This window comes from Halichoerus grypus, chromosome 12 (assembly GCF_964656455.1).
Source record: "Halichoerus grypus chromosome 12, mHalGry1.hap1.1, whole genome shotgun sequence".
Lineage (NCBI taxonomy): Eukaryota > Metazoa > Chordata > Mammalia > Carnivora > Phocidae > Halichoerus > Halichoerus grypus.
In genome coordinates, this window is record NC_135723.1 from 24,554,362 (window position 1) to 24,570,091 (window position 15,730).

The window sequence follows — 15,730 nt, forward strand, 5'->3', positions numbered from 1 at the left end:
AGAGTCTGAAGTTAAGAATTGTGATGCCACCAGCTTTGGTTTCCTTTTTCAGCTTTATTCTGGCTATTTGGGGTCTTTTCTGGTTCCATACAAATTTTAGGATTATTTATTCCAGCTCTGTGAAAAATGTTGATGGTATTTTGACAGGGATTGCATTGAATGTGTAGATTATTCTGGGTAGCATAGACATTTTAGCAATATTTTTTTTTTAAAGATTTTATTTATTTATTTGACGGAGAGAGACACAGCAAGAGAGGGAACATAAGCAGGGGGAGTGGGGGAGGGAGAAGCAGGCTTCCCGCCGAGCAGGGAGCCCGATGTGGGACTCGATCCCGGGATCCTGGGATCATGACCTGGGCCGAAGGCAGACGCTTAACGACTGAGCCACCCAGGCGCCCCATTTTAGCAGTATTTATTCTTCCAATCCATGAGCATGGAATGGTTTTCCATTTCTTTGTGTCTTCCTCAATTTCTTTCATAAGTGGTCTGTAGTTTTAAGAATACAGATCCCTTACCACTTTGGTTAAATTTGTTCCTAGGTATCTTATGGTTTTTGGTGTAACTGTAAATGGCATTGATTCCTTAATTTCTCTTTCTTCTAGCTCATTGTTAGTGTATAGAAATGCAACTGATCTCTGGGCATTGATTTTTATATCCTGCCACTCTGCTGAATTCCTGTATGAGTTCTAGCAATTTGGGATGGAGTCGTTGGGTTTTCCACATATCGTGTCTTCTGTGAGGAGTGAGTTGACTTCTTCTTTGCCAATTTGAATGCTGTTTATTTCTTTTTGTCTCCTGATTGCTGAGGCTAGGACTTCTAGTACTATGTTGTACAACAGTGGTGAGAGTGGGCATCCCTGTCGTGTTCCTGACCTTAGGGAAAAAGCTCTCAGTTTTTCTCCATCGAGGATGATATTGCTGTGGGCCTTTCATAGATGGCTTTTATGATATTGAGGTATGTTCCCTCTATCCCTACACTGTGGAGAGTTTTAATCAAGAAAGGATGTTATATTTTGTCAAATGCTTTTTCTGCATCAATTGAGAGGATCATATGGTTCTTGTCCTTTCTTTATTCATGTAGTATATCACATTGATTGATGTGGATGTTGAACAACACTTGCAGCACAGGAATAAATCCAACTTGGTTGTGGTGAATAATCTTTTTAATGTACTGTTGGATCCTACTGGCTAATATCTTGGTGAGAATTTTGGCTTCCATGTTCATCAAGGATCTTGGTCTGTTTCCTTTTTGGTGGGGTCTTTGTCTGGTTTTGGGATCAAGGTAATGCTGGCCTCATAGAAAAAGTTTGGAAGTTTTCCTTCCATTTCTTTTTTTTTTTGAAATAGCTTCAGAAGAATAGGTATTAGTTCTTTAAATATTTGGTAGAAATTCCCCTGGGAAGCCCATCCAGCCCTTGACTCTTGTTTGTTGGAAAGTTTTTTGATGACTGCTTTAATTTTCCTGCTGGTTATGGGTTTGTTCAGGTTTTCTATTTCTTCCTGTTTCAGTTTTGGTAGTTTATAAGTTTCTAGGAATGTGTCTATTTCTTCTAGATTGTCTAATTTTGGCATATAGTTGCTTATAATATGTTCTTAAAATAGTTTGTATTTCCTTGGTGTTGGTTGTGATCTCTCCTTTTTCATTCATGATTTTATTTATTTGGCTCCTTTCTCTTTTTGATAAGTCTGGCTAGGGTTTTATTGATCTTATTTATTCTTTCCATGAACCAGCTCCTAGTTTTGTTGATCTGTTCTACTGTTTTTGGTTTCTATTTCATTGATTTCTGCTCTGATCTTTATTATTTCTCTTCTCCTGCTGGATTTAGGCTTTATTTGCTGTTCTTTCTCCAGCTCCTTTAGGTGTAAAATTTGGTTGTATATTTGAGACTTTTCTTGTTTCTTGAGAAAGGCTTATATTACTATATATTTCCCTCTTAGAACTGCCTTTGCTGTACCCCAAAAGTTCTGAACTGTTGTGTTTTCATTTTCATTTGCTTTCATGATTTTTTAAAATTCTTTAATTTCGTGGTTGACCCATTCATTTTTTAGTAGGATGCTCTTTAACCTCCACTGAATTTTGTTCTTTCCAAATTTTCTGTTGTGATTGAGTTCAAGTCTTAAAGCACTGTGGTCTGAGAATATGCAGGGAATAATCCCAATCTTTTGGTGCCAGTTGAGACCTGATTTGGACCCAGTATGTGATCTATTCTGGAGAATGTTCATTGTGAACTCGAGAAGAATGTGTATTCTGTTGCATTAGGATGAAATGCTCTGAATATATCTGTGAAGTCCATCTGGTCCAGTGTGTCATTCAAAGCCCTTGTTTCCATATTGATCTTCTTAGGTGATCTGTCCATTGTTGTGAGTGGGGTGTTAAAGTCCCCTAATATTACTGTTTTATTATCAATGTGTCTCTTTAATTTTATTATTAATTGGTTTATATAATTGACTGATCCCATGTTAGGGGCATAAGTATTTACAATTTTTAGTTCTTCTTGTTGGATAGACACTTTTATTATGATATAGTGTCCCTTTTCATCTCTTACTACAGTCTTCGGCTTAAAATACAATTTGTCTGACATAAGGATTGCTACTCCAGCTTTCTGTTGATGTCCATTAGCATGATAAATGGTTCTCCAGCCCCTCACTTTCAATCTGGAGGTGACTTTGGGTCTAAAATGAATTTCTTATAGAAAGCATATCTATGGGTCTTGCTTTTTTTTTTATCCAATCTCTAACCCTGTGTTCTTTGATTGGAGCATTTAGTCCATTTACATTCAGAGTAGTTATTAAAAGATATGAATTTAGTGCCTTTGTATTACCTGTGAAGTCACTGTTTCTGTATATTGTCTCTGTTCCTTTCTGGTCTTTGTTACTTTTGGACTCTCTCTTCACTTAAAGGATCCCCTTTAATATTTCTTGCAGGGCTGGTTTAGTGATCATAATTTCTTTTAGTTTCTGTTTTTCATGGAAGCTCTTTATCTCCCCTTCTATTCTGAGTGACAGACTTGCTGGGTAAAGTATTCTTGGCTGCATATTCTTCTCATGTAGTACCCTGAATATATCATGCCAGTCATTTCTGGCCTGCTGGGTCTCTGTAGACAGGTGTGCTGCCAGCCTTATGTTTCTACCCCTGTAGATTAAGAACATCTTTCCTCAAGCTGCTTTCAGGATTTTCTCTTTATCTCTGAAATTTGCAAACTTCCCTATTATTTGTCTAGGTGTTGACCTATTTTTATTGATTTTGAGGGGGATTCTCTGTGCCTCCTGGACTTGAATACCTGTTTCCTTCCCCAGATTAGGGAATTCTCAGCTATAATTTGTTCAAGTAATCCTTCTGCCCCCCTCTCTCTTTCCTCTTACTCTGTCCCCAATTATTCTAATATTGTTTCACTTTACGATATCACTGATTGATTGAATCCTCCCCTTGGTGATCCAGTAGTTGTTTATCTTTTTGTCAGCTTCCTTATTTTCCATCATATTGTCTTCTATATCACTGACTCTCTATTCTGCCTCATTTATCCTAGCAGTTAGAGCCTCCATTTTTTATTGCATCTCAGAAATAACATTTTTTATTCCAACCTGATTTAGATTTTAGTTCTTTTATTTCTCCAGTAAGAGATTCTTTAGTGTCTTCTGTGGTTTTTTTAAGCCCAGCGAGTATCTTTATAATTGCTGTTTTGAATTCTAGTTCTGACATCTTACTTATATCCATATTCATTAAATCCCTGGCTGTGAATTCTGTTTCTTATTCTCTTTTTTGGGGTGAGTTCTTCCATCTTGTCATTATGTCCAGAAAAGGATAGACAAAAGGGAGGGAAAATACAAATATAGCAACAATGACACCAGAAAAATATACACTACACAAATCAGAAGAGAACAGAAACCAAAAAGAAATGAAAAGAAAAAAAACTGAGAAAAAACTCAAGCAAGAAATAGAACATAACAGAACAATAAACTGGATGCTGAGTGTCGTTTGGTCTAGATCCCAAAATAGGCAAGAAAGAAAACCTTATATATACAAAAATGTATAAGTGTAAAGTGAAGTTTAAAATGAAATTTAAAAGTGTAAAAGTGTAAAAATGAAATTTAAAAAAGACAAAAATATTTGATAAGAAAATAATTGAAAAGGAAAATAAAATATAAAACTGAAGGACTAAAGAATAATAACTATACCAGAAAAATATACACTACACAAATCAGAAGAGAACAGAAAAGAATCAGATAAGAAAAGGAAAAAAAAAATGGGAATAAAATTCAGACAAGAAGTTGAACAGAACAGAACAGAACAATAATCTAGATCCTGGGTGTATTTTGGTCTGTTTGTTAGAAGAAACTAGATCTCAAAATAGGGCAAGAAAGAAAACATATATATAAAAATGTAGTTGAACACAATGAAAGGAAGCCAAAAATGAAATATATATATATAAACTGTGAGTGTAAAAATGAAAATTTAAAAAGACTTAGAAAATAATTGATAAGACAAGAAAATAATTGGACTCCATAGGCAGCCCCTGCCAGGATTGTGCCGCCCTCACTGCCAATCCACCCCACAGCCACCACTGCCCTTTGGAATGGCCAGTAGGGGACCTGCCTATGGCCTGAGCTGGGGGGTACAGCCGAAGATTGAGAAACAGTAGGATGCAGACCTGGAGCAGATCCTGATCCAGTGAATCACCACCCAGTGCCATAAGCATGCAGGCTGGCCCCAGCCTGGGCTGCAGAAATCCCAGAATTGGCTTAAGGATGGCATGGTGCTGTGTGAACTCATCAACGGGCTATACCCCAAGAACTAGCCCCAGTGAAGAAGATCCAGGCCTCCATTACGGCCTTCAAGCAGCTGGAGCAGATCTCTCAGTTCCTGCACTGGTGGAGCACTATGGCATCAACACCACTGACATCTTCCAAACTGGACCTCTGGGAAGGAAAGAACATGTCATGTTTGCAGCGGATGCTGATGAACCTGGGTGGACTGGCGGTAGCCCAGGAGGATGGGCTTTTCTCTGGGGATCCCAACTGGTTTCCTAAGAAGTCCAAGGAGAACCCTTGGAACGTCTCGGACAACCATCTGCAAGAGGGCAAGAACGTCATTGGGTTGCAGATGGGCACCAACTGCAGGGCATCCCAGGCCAGCATGACCAGCTATGGAATGCCCTGCCAGATCATCTGATCCTACCCCAGCCCTGTTCTTGCCCTCCCATGAATGGTTAATATATATATGTTTTAGCAATGACATTCCCTGAGAGCCCCTGGGGCTTTCAGACTCCCCTCGGCCTGGGTGGGGGTCTGGCCTGCCTCCTCTGGGGATGCCCAATGGCAGGCTCTCCCCCGTGCTTACTAATACATTCCCTTCTTTAAACCCCTCCCCCAAAAAAGACAAGAAAATAATTGAAAGGGATAACAAAATACAAAATTGAAGGACTAAAGAATAATAACTATACCAGAAAAATATACACTACACAGTCAGAAAAGAACAGAAACCAAACAGAAAAGGGAAAAAATGGAAATAAAATCAGACAAGAAGTTGATCAGAACGGAACAATAAACTAGATCCTGGGTGTATTTTGACCTGTTTGTTAGAAGAAACTAGATCCCAAAATAGGTCAGAAAGAAAATATATATATATATTGTACATATATATATATATATATACACACAAAAATAAAGTTGAATACAATAAAAGGAAGCCAAAAATAAAAATACGTATATAAACCATAAGTGAAAAAATGAAAATTAAAAAAGACTTAAAAAATAATTGATAAAATAAGAAAATAGCTGAAAAGGATAATAAAATATAAAACTGAAGGATTAAAGAAAAGTAAGAAAAAAACACGAATGCTATATGCTTTTTTCCTCAAAAGCTGGAATTTTACAGTTTTGTATGATCGGTAAACTTGGTATTTGCCAGAAGTTCCCTCTGGTCTTCTAGGGGAGGGGCCTGTTTCGCTGATTCTCGGGTGTCTTTGCGGGGGAGGAATTGCACGGTTGTTGCCAGGGGGCTGGGCTCAATGTGCGGCTGGGGCTGAAAATGGCGTAGCCCTAATCTCTATTCCAGGAGCTAAAAGTTTGCATCCCCCACTCTTTAGTGAGCCCTCACAGAAAAGCGGTCAATCACTCTTGTCTCTCTAGTTTTGGACCAAACTCTGTGTTCACCCAATCTGTGACTGAGCATTTTTATCTCAGGCACGAAGACCCCCTTATGAGTCTCTAAAGTTTACGGACTCTTGTGGGGTATACCGGGCTGCTCCTCTGGGGGTAGGGAAGGGGGTCTCACTGCAGTTCTGCCTTTTGCTGGGCCCCTGCTCAGAGAGTTTCCCCTGACCATGCAGGAGTTCCCAGTTTATGGCAACACCGAGCAGAAAGAAGCACCTGGTCTCACTGTTTGCAACCAGCTTCCTGCTCCAATGTCTGGGAACTCTGCCACACTCAGGCACCATTCTTTTTGTGACCCCAGGGATCCTGAGACCATGCTGACCCACCTGGGATTCCGCCTCCTGAATGCCTCCTGAGCGCCTTTCAGGTAAACTTATAAAAGTTCCGATTTTGTACTCTGCTGTTTATAACACTTTCTAGTAGCCGGTTTATGGAGGCTTTCTACCCCTGAGGTTTATCTTCCAATGTATCACCTCAGATTCACATCTCTGCATCTCCTACCTTGTAAAAAAGTGGTCACTTTTCTATTTGTAAAATTCTTTTCTCAGATCACCGGTTGATTTTGCAGGTTTTCAGAATGATTTGATAGTTATCTAGCTGATTTCCAGGGACCAGACAAAACAGGATCCCCTACTCCTCCACCCATCTTGGAGGGTCTCAAATTCTCCTATATTTCACCAGTGGGAGCTTGTTCAAGTTCGTTAGTAGGTCATTTTTGAAAACGATTTTTAAAATCAAACTTAGTGAGATATTATTTGTATGCAAGATCATGCTCACATTTTACTTATTCAGTTTGATGAACTTGGGCAATTGAAAAAAATCCATGTAACAACTACCCCAGGCAAGATATAGTGCATTCCTTTTTTACTTTACACTCATATACATTTTTTCTTTTACTTATTTATTTATTCTTAAACTTACAATGTTATATTAGTTTCAGGTGTACAATATAGTGATTCAACAATTCTATACATTACTTAGTGCTCATCACAATAAATGTACTCAATCCCCTTTATCTAATTCACCCATCCCCCAACCTACTTCTGGACACCACCAGTTTTTCCCTATATTTAAGAGTCTGGCTTTTTTTTTTTTTTTTTTTTTGGTCTCTTTTTTTTCTTTGTTCATTTGTTTTGTTTCTTAAGTTCCATATATGAGTGAAATCATATGGTATATATCTTTCTCTGACTGACTTATTTCACTTAGCACTATATTCTCTAGATCCAACCATATTGTTGCAAATGGCAAGATTTCATTTCTTTTTATAGCTGAGTAATATTCCATGTGTGTGTTTGTGTATGTGTATGTATATATATATATACACTTCTGCTTTATTCATTCATCTTTAGATGGACATGTGGGTTGGTTCCATATTTTGGCTATTGTAAATAATGCTGCAATAAGCATAGGGGTGTATATATCTGGTCAAATTAGTGTTTTTGTATTCTTTGGGTAAATACCCAGTATAGAACTTCTGGATTATATGGTAATTCTATTTTTAAATTTTTGAGGAACCTCCTTACTGTGTTCCACAGAGACTCTACCAGTTTGCATCCCCACCAGCAGTGCACAAGGGTTCCTTTTTCTCCATATCTTTGCAACACATGTTGTTCCTTGTGTTTTTGATGTTAGCCATTCTGCCAGGTATGAGGTGGTATCTCATTGTGGTTTGGGTTTGCATTTCTCTGATGATGAATGATGTTGAACATCTTTTCATGTGTCTGTTGATCATATGTATGTCTTCTTTGTAGAAATATCTGTTCATGTCTTCTGCCCATTTTAATTGGATTATTTTATTATTATTTATGTATTTTGAATACTAACCCCTTATAGGATATATCATTTGCAAATATCCTCTCCCATTCAGTCGGTTGTCTTTTTGTTCTGTTGATATTTTCTTTTGCTGTGCAGAAGCTTTTAATTTTGATGTAGTCCCAATAGTTTATTTTTGCTTTTATTTCCTTTGCCTCAGGAAACATATCTAGAAAAATGTTGCTATGGCCCATGTCAGAGAAATTACTGTCTATGCTCTCTTTTGGGGTTTTTATGGTTTCAGATCTCACATTTAGGTCCTTAATCCGTTTTGAGTTATTTCTGTGTATAGTGTATGAAAATGGTCCAGTTTCATTCTTTTGCATGTAGCTGTCCAGTTTTCCCAACACCATTTGTTGAAGACACCATCTTTTTCCCGTTGCATATCCCTGCCTCTTTTGTAATAGGTTAATTGACTATTTAATTATGGGTCTATTTCTGAGCTCTCTCTTGTGTTCTGTTGATTTATGTGTCTACTTTTGTGCCAGTTCCACAGTTTTTGATTACTATAGCTTTGTGGTATATCCTAAAATCTGGGATGGTGATACCTTCAGTTTTGTTCTTTTTCAAGATTGCTTTTGCTGTTTGGGGTCTTTGTGGTTCCATACAAATTTTGGGATTATTTGTTCTAGTTCTATAAAAAATGCTGTTGGTTTTTTTTTTAATTAATTAATTTATTTATTTGAGAGAGAGAGAATGAGAGAGAGAGGGCACATGAGAGGGGGAAGGGTCAGAGGGAGAAGCAGACTCCCCGCTGAGCAGGGAGCCCGATGTGGGACTTGATCCCAGGACTCCAGGATCATGACCTGAGCCGAAGGCAGTTGCTTAACCAACTGAGCCACCCAGGCTCCCAGCTGTTGGTATTTTGATAGGACTTGCATTAAATCAAGATATAGCACATTTCTATCATCCTAGAAAACTTCCTTCTGCTCCTTTGGAATTAGCTCCTCCCTCAACCTCAAACAAATATTAACCTCATTTTTAACACTACAGATTCATTTTTTTAGTACTAGAAATTCATATAAATGGAATTTTACAATATGTACTTCTTTGTGTCTATCTTCTTTAACTCAGGATAAAGTTTTGAGACTCATCCATATTGTACGTAGGTAAATCTTTTTTTTTTTTTTTAATTGCTAAGCAGTATTGCCTTAGATGAATATATCAAGATCACCTGCATAGTCAATTGGTGTTCCGTAATCAGGCACTCCCTACCAGAAGGTGTTTTTCAAAAAGTCCATAATTCTCTACTTCATATAGCACTGTCTTGCTCTAGGAACCCCATAATCTGAGGTATGAGCCTCCCATTGGGTCTAGTCATAAACTTCACACCATGTTGTTTTCACCAATGATGCTTTGAATTCTACAGGGTCTGCAAGGAGGCATCACAGCATGAAGATTTTCTTAAATAAAATATCTTTTGGGATAATTCATATACAGTTGTAAGAAATGATACAGAGAGATTCTGTGTACATTTTACACAGTTTTCCTCAATGGTAACTTCTTTTTTTAAAGATTTTATTTATTTATGAGAGACAGAGCGAGCGAGAGAACAGGGGGAGGAGCAGAGGGAGAGAGACAAGCAAACTCTGCACAGAGCGCTGAGCCCTATATGGGGCTCAATCTCAAGACCCTGAGATCATGACCTGAGCTGAAACCAAGAGTCGGACACTCAACTACCTGAGCCACCCAGGTGCCCCTCAATGGTAACTTCTTGCAAAATTATAGTAAATATAACAACTAGGGTATTAACATTCATTTTGCCAAGATACAAACATTTTATCATCACAAAGGTCTCTCATGTTGCCATCCTACAGTCACATCAACTTCCCTCCTACCCCCATCTGGTCCTTAAGTCCTGGCAACCACTAATCTCTTCTCCATTTCTAAAATTTTGTCCTTTCAATAGTGACATGTAAGTGGAAATATATAGTATGAAACCATTTGTTATTGGCTTTTTTCACTCTCTTTAATTCCCTGGAAATTCATTCAGATTTTTATGTGTATCACTGGTTTGTTCTTTTTTTTTAAATTGCTGAATAGTATTCCATGGTATGAATATACCACAGTTTGTTTAAGTGTGTTGAAGGATATCTGGATTGTTTCCAAATTTTGCATATTATGAATAAAGCTGCAATGAGCATTCATATAGATTTTTTTTGTGAGCATAAACTTTCAATTTCTTTGTGGCAAATGCTCAAGCGCAATTGATGAGTCATATGGCAGTTGTATGTTTAGTTTTTTGAGAAACTGCCAAAATATTCCCAGAGTGGTTGTATCATTTTATATTCCAGTTTCTCCACATCCTTATCAGTATATGATGTTGTCACTATTTTTTATTTTAGCTACTCTGATAGGTGTACAGCAATATTTCATTTTATTTTAAATTTTCATCTCCATAATGACTAAGGATGTTGAGTATCTTTTGTGTGCTTATTTGTCATCTGTTTCCTTTCTGTGAAATATCTGATCATTCATTTTTTGGCATGAAGACTATTGTTCTAATAGTTTTTGAATTGCTTAAGTATTCCCCTTCCCCCAGTGTATAGTTACCAAAATAAATGGCTATAGTGTCCTTTAGGAAAAGATTGGGATATTTATGACCATTTATACTTGTCATGGTGTTCCAGGGTTCTCCCTGCTTAGGACTTCCAAAAACTAACAAGAGGCCAATTACTATTGGGGAATCTATTCTCAGAATTCTGTTTATCCTTAAAATCTTTTAATTTTCCTGATTGTGTAGTATCCTTATTTCCTGTTCATCTAATTTGCCCCTAGAGAAGCTGTGTATTAACCACTTCCATAAATCTCTGCTTATCATGCTTCCCTAGCTGTTTCTCTGACCTCACCACTCATAATTATTGCACCCATCCAGCTTCTGTCCCTTCTTGCTGCTTGGACTCTATTGTTTTGAGATCCTATCATAAACATTGCTATTATTTGACCCTGTTCTCTAATGTCATCTTCTATTTATTAGCCTTAGCCTACAGAGGAGAACTGTGCTAAACTTTAAAATATTGCTGGTTACCTTCTCATTAACATATTTCTTGTGATTTGGGTAAATATTATGGGTTTTCTGGCCCTGTATGTTATATTCACTCTAGCAAACCCACTTATATTAGCTTTTAAATAACCTTTTCCCATATCTGATAATAGCAATTCAGACATTTCCACCTCACTTAGTATAAGTCATTACATTTTCCATGCTTCTAGGAGTTATCCTAATAAGATGTTTATATCTTCTTAGGCCCTTGATAGAGAGAGAGTTATATTCTATATTTTGGGAGAGCATACATTGATAGTTTCCTCCTATCCAACTTTATGTTCTGGTGCTCTTGATAAGACTCCCCCAGGATCTAGTCCCACTGGCTCATCCTGGCATATGATGGCTAGGTCCAGTGGCTCTTTTGAAGTACAGTTCCTTTTCCTCCCCAGGCCCAGAATGTTCTCAGTCAGGACAGATTTCAAGGGATGTTTTTGTGGGGAAGAGGCCTCTGCATTTTTTTTTTTAAGGAAGGGAGACTTGTTATCTTTTTTTAGAGAGATGTGGGCCATTTCTATAGGCTCAGGAAGTCTAGAAGACTTTGAGAACTTTCAGGGCACCAACTAGATATACCCATTCCATAGGTCAGGGTCCCATTTTTCTCTTCACTATGGTTCTGACCTAGGTGTAGCACTTCTGCCTTATTTGGGAGTTTAACATTTTTAGTTTGGTGAATCTGAGGATTGCGTTCTGAGCTGGGTCCTCAGTTTTCTCTGCCCTCTGGCTTCAAGAGACAATAGCCCCCAGAGACTTGGTGTTTCACCCTTAGCTTTTACTTGCTGATTAATCACCTTAGCTATATGTCATCTTTTTCAGAATGATCAAGTTTAGGAAAAACCAATTGTACTGTTCTTATAGTTGTGATTTCCCCCATATTTCTTAAATAGTTTGTATGCTGCACCAGCTAATGCACTCCCGTCCTTCATCATGGTACCCCAGTACCACACTAGTAACAATTTTAACATTTGCATTGCCATGATGTGCCAGTGGCTATCTATAGTCCATTCATAGTTTGCCATGTGGTGGGAGTGATCCAGCTTCAAATTCCCATCCAAATTTGGCTCTCTTGAACAACTCCTGGCACTAAGCTCACAGGGTAGATTCCCAGGGAAGTAGAATCTGTGATGGAGATTAGTGTGCAGGTGGCTTATTATAAGTTTAGAGAGGAAAGGAAAGAAGTGGGGCTTTGCAGAGGAAGAAGATTAACTGGATCTAGTTTCAATTGAAACCTTAGCTGAACTTCAGGTTGTGTAAAGATGGATTAACCCTTCAGAAATGCTCTGAATTGGAGCATAGAAGACAGATCTTTCTATGTTCAACTTCACCTGGAAAAGAAATATCACCTTAGGCAAGGTGGCTGTCTTTAGTCATCTGATGGGACTGATACCTGAGAGCTCTCTGCCAGACCCTCTCTTAGCAGTTCATTTAAGAAGGTATACAGAATATCATCCCATACTAGTATATATTATAGATATTTCCACTTTAAAGTTTCTTAGTACCCCAATATATGCATACACTAGAGTTTATTCAATGCATTACTTTTTTGTAAGAGATTTTATTTATTTATTTGAGAGAGGGGGAGCACAAGCCAGGGGTGGTGGGGGGCAGAGGGGGAAGGAGAAGCAGAGTCCCGCTGAGCAGGGAGCCCCCTGAGTGGGGAGCTCAATCCCAGGACCCTGAGATCATGACCTGAGCCTAGGCAGATTCTTAACTGACTGAGCCACCCAGGTGCCCCAATCCATTCCCTTTTGATATATATATATATATTTCAGTCTTCAGGTATTAAATAGTACCACTATAAGTAGCCTTATGTTTACATCTTTTTGTATTTTTGTCAGTGTAACTTTGAGATAGACTCATAGAAGTGAGATTGCTACTTCAAAAGGTAAATATATATGCAATATTGCCAGATATATCCAATATCCCCTTCATTGGCATTTTACCACTTTGCAGCACCAACAGCAAGTAATGACAGTGCTTATTTATTCACAATCTCATCAATAGACTGTATTGTTAAACTTTTGATTTTCCAATCTGATATGTGAGAAATGACATCTCAATGTAGTTTTAATTTGCATTTCTCTTATTATGAATGATACTGAGCATCTTTTCATATGGATAAGAGTCATTTGCATTTTTAACTGTCTCTTCATATTTCTAACTCATTTTTCTGTGGGGTTGATGTTTTTTTGTGTGTCTATTTTTGTCATTTAGAAGTATTGTATACACTGAGATAGCAACCCTTTTTAACATAAATTACAAATTCATTTTTGCACTTTTCCATCTGTCCTTTTATTTTGCCCATATATTTTGTGATATAAAGTTTTATTTTATTTTTTATGTAATCAAATGTATCCATCTTTTTCCATACTGCATCTGAATTGTGGTTGGGAAACATTTACTCACTTCCAGCTTATAGAGTAATTTACACTTGATTTTTGAGGAGTCCTGCTCTAGGCCGAAAACTTATGTGTGATCATTTAGACCCAAATTAAGGCAAATATAGTCTTTACCTGGAAAGCTGCCCTCCTCACACCAGACTTGGTGCACAGACTGGAGGAAGGTACAGTTAAGGACTCAGCACCCACACTTCCAATGCTCTTGGATTGCCGATATATAAATATCTGCATTTATAGCCCCAATGATTCCATTTAGAGAGGAGATTGGGGGAGAAGGGCCTGTCCAAGCCTTTCTCAAGTACCTCTTTCACAGATACCACCTTATCCAGGCACCTTGAAGATATTTTCCTCCACTTTCACTCAATTTTTAGTATTGTTCCACTTCTAACCCTTCTTCAAGTCTCTCCTTGGCCCCAGGTCCATGCAAAAGCTGTAGATATCCTCCCATCTGCTTACATCTGACTCTCACCCTGCAGTTACTGGGGGAAAAATAAACCACTGGGAAGCCAGTACATTTTTCCTGTTTTACCTCTTGCTTACAGTGTCTCAGTGAGTGAGTAAAGGCTTGACTGTTTCTTTCATTTTGACTTGTCCTAATTTACCACCTCGACACATGGCAGCTCAGCTCTCTCCAGCTCAGCTATTGACAATTATAAATACTTACATTAATTCAATTTTTACACTCATATCTCTGATACATTTGTAATTTTTAGTGTGAGGAATGTATTCAATTATTATTGTTTCCTTTTTTTAATTTAATTTAATTTTATTACTTTATGTTAATCACCATACAGTACATCATTAGTTTTTGATGTAGTGTTCCATGATTCATTGTTTGCGTATAACACCCAGTGCTCCATGCAGAACGTGCCCTCCTTAATACCCATCACCAGGCTAACCCATCCTCCCACCCCCCTCCCCTCTAAAACCCTCAGTTTGTTTCTCAGAGTCCCTAGTCTCTCATGGTTCATCTCCCCCTCCAATTACCCCCCTTTCATTTTTCCCCTCCTTCTCCTCATGTCCTCCATGCTATTCCTTATGTTCCACAAATAAGTGAAACCATATGATAATTGACTTTCTCTGCTTGACTTATTTCACTTAGCATAATCTGCTCCAGTCCCATCCATGTTAATGTAAAAGTTGGGTATTCATACTTTCTGATGGCTGAGTAATATTCCATTGTATATATGGACCACATCTGCTTTATCCATTCCTCTGTTGAAGGGCATCTCGGCTCTTTCCACAGTTTGGCTATTGTGGACATTGCTGCTATGAACATTGGGGTGCACGTGATGCTTCTTTTCACTACATCTGTATCTTTGGGGTAAATGGCCAGTGGTGCAATTGCCAGGTCATAGGGTAGCTCTATTTTTAACTTTTTGAGGAACCTCCACACTGTTTTCCAAAGTGGCTGTACCAACTTGCATTCCCACCAACAGTGTAAGAAGGTTCCCTTTTCTCCACAACCTCTCCAACATTTGTTGTTTCTTGCCTCGTCAATTTTTGCCATTCTAATTGGTGTAAGTTGGTATCTCAATGTGGTCTTGATTTGAATTTCCCTGATGGCTAACGATGATGAACATATTTTCATGTGTCTGTTAGCCATTTGTATGTCTTCTTTTGAGAAGTGTCTGTTCATGTCTTCTGCCCATTTTTTGACTCGATTATTTGCTTTTTGGGTGTTGAGTTTGAGAAGTTCTTTATAGATCTTGGATATCAGCCCTTTGTCTGTATTGTCATTTGCAAATATCTTTTTCCATTCTGTGGGTTGCCTCTTTGTTTTGTTGACTGTTTCCTTTGCTGTGCAGAAGCTTTTTATCTTGATGAAGTCCCCAAAGTTCATTTTTGCTTTTGTTTTAGTTGTCTTTGGAGATGAATCTTGAAAGAAGCTGCTGTGGGCGATGTCAAAGAGGTTACTGCCTATGTTCTTCTCTAGGATTTTGATGGATTCCTGTCTCACATTGAGGTCTTTCATCCATTTTGAGTTTATCTTTGTGTATGGGGTTAGAGAATTGTTGCATTTCATTCTTCTGAATATAGCTGTCCAATTTTCCCAGCACCATTTATTGAAGAGACTGTCTTTTTTCCATTGAATATTTTTTCCTGCTTTGTTGAAGATTGTTTGACCATAGAATTGAGGGTCCATATCTGGGATCTCTATTCTGTTCCATTGGTCGATATGTCTGTTTTTGTGCCAGTACCATGCTGTCTTGGTGATCACTCCTTTGTAATATAGCTGGAAATCAGGCAACGTGTTTCTACTTCCTTGGTGTTAGTTGTGATCTCTCCCTTTTCATTCATAATTTTATTAATTTGGGTCCTT

The 15,730-nt window shown here is 38.1% G+C and overlaps 1 long non-coding RNA gene and 1 pseudogene across 1 annotated transcript in view; both read left to right on the top strand.

Moving 5' to 3' along the window:
- Positions 1-15,730, top strand: part of LOC144379730 (uncharacterized) — a 125,078-nt gene that overhangs the window by 50,637 nt on the left and 58,711 nt on the right. The window contains exon 2 of the long non-coding RNA XR_013443110.1: positions 6,455-6,520. This is a non-coding gene — a long non-coding RNA (uncharacterized LOC144379730). The remainder of the gene's footprint in view (positions 1-6,454; positions 6,521-15,730) is intronic.
- LOC118537808 (transgelin-2 pseudogene) lies at positions 4,551-5,663 on the top strand (annotated as a pseudogene).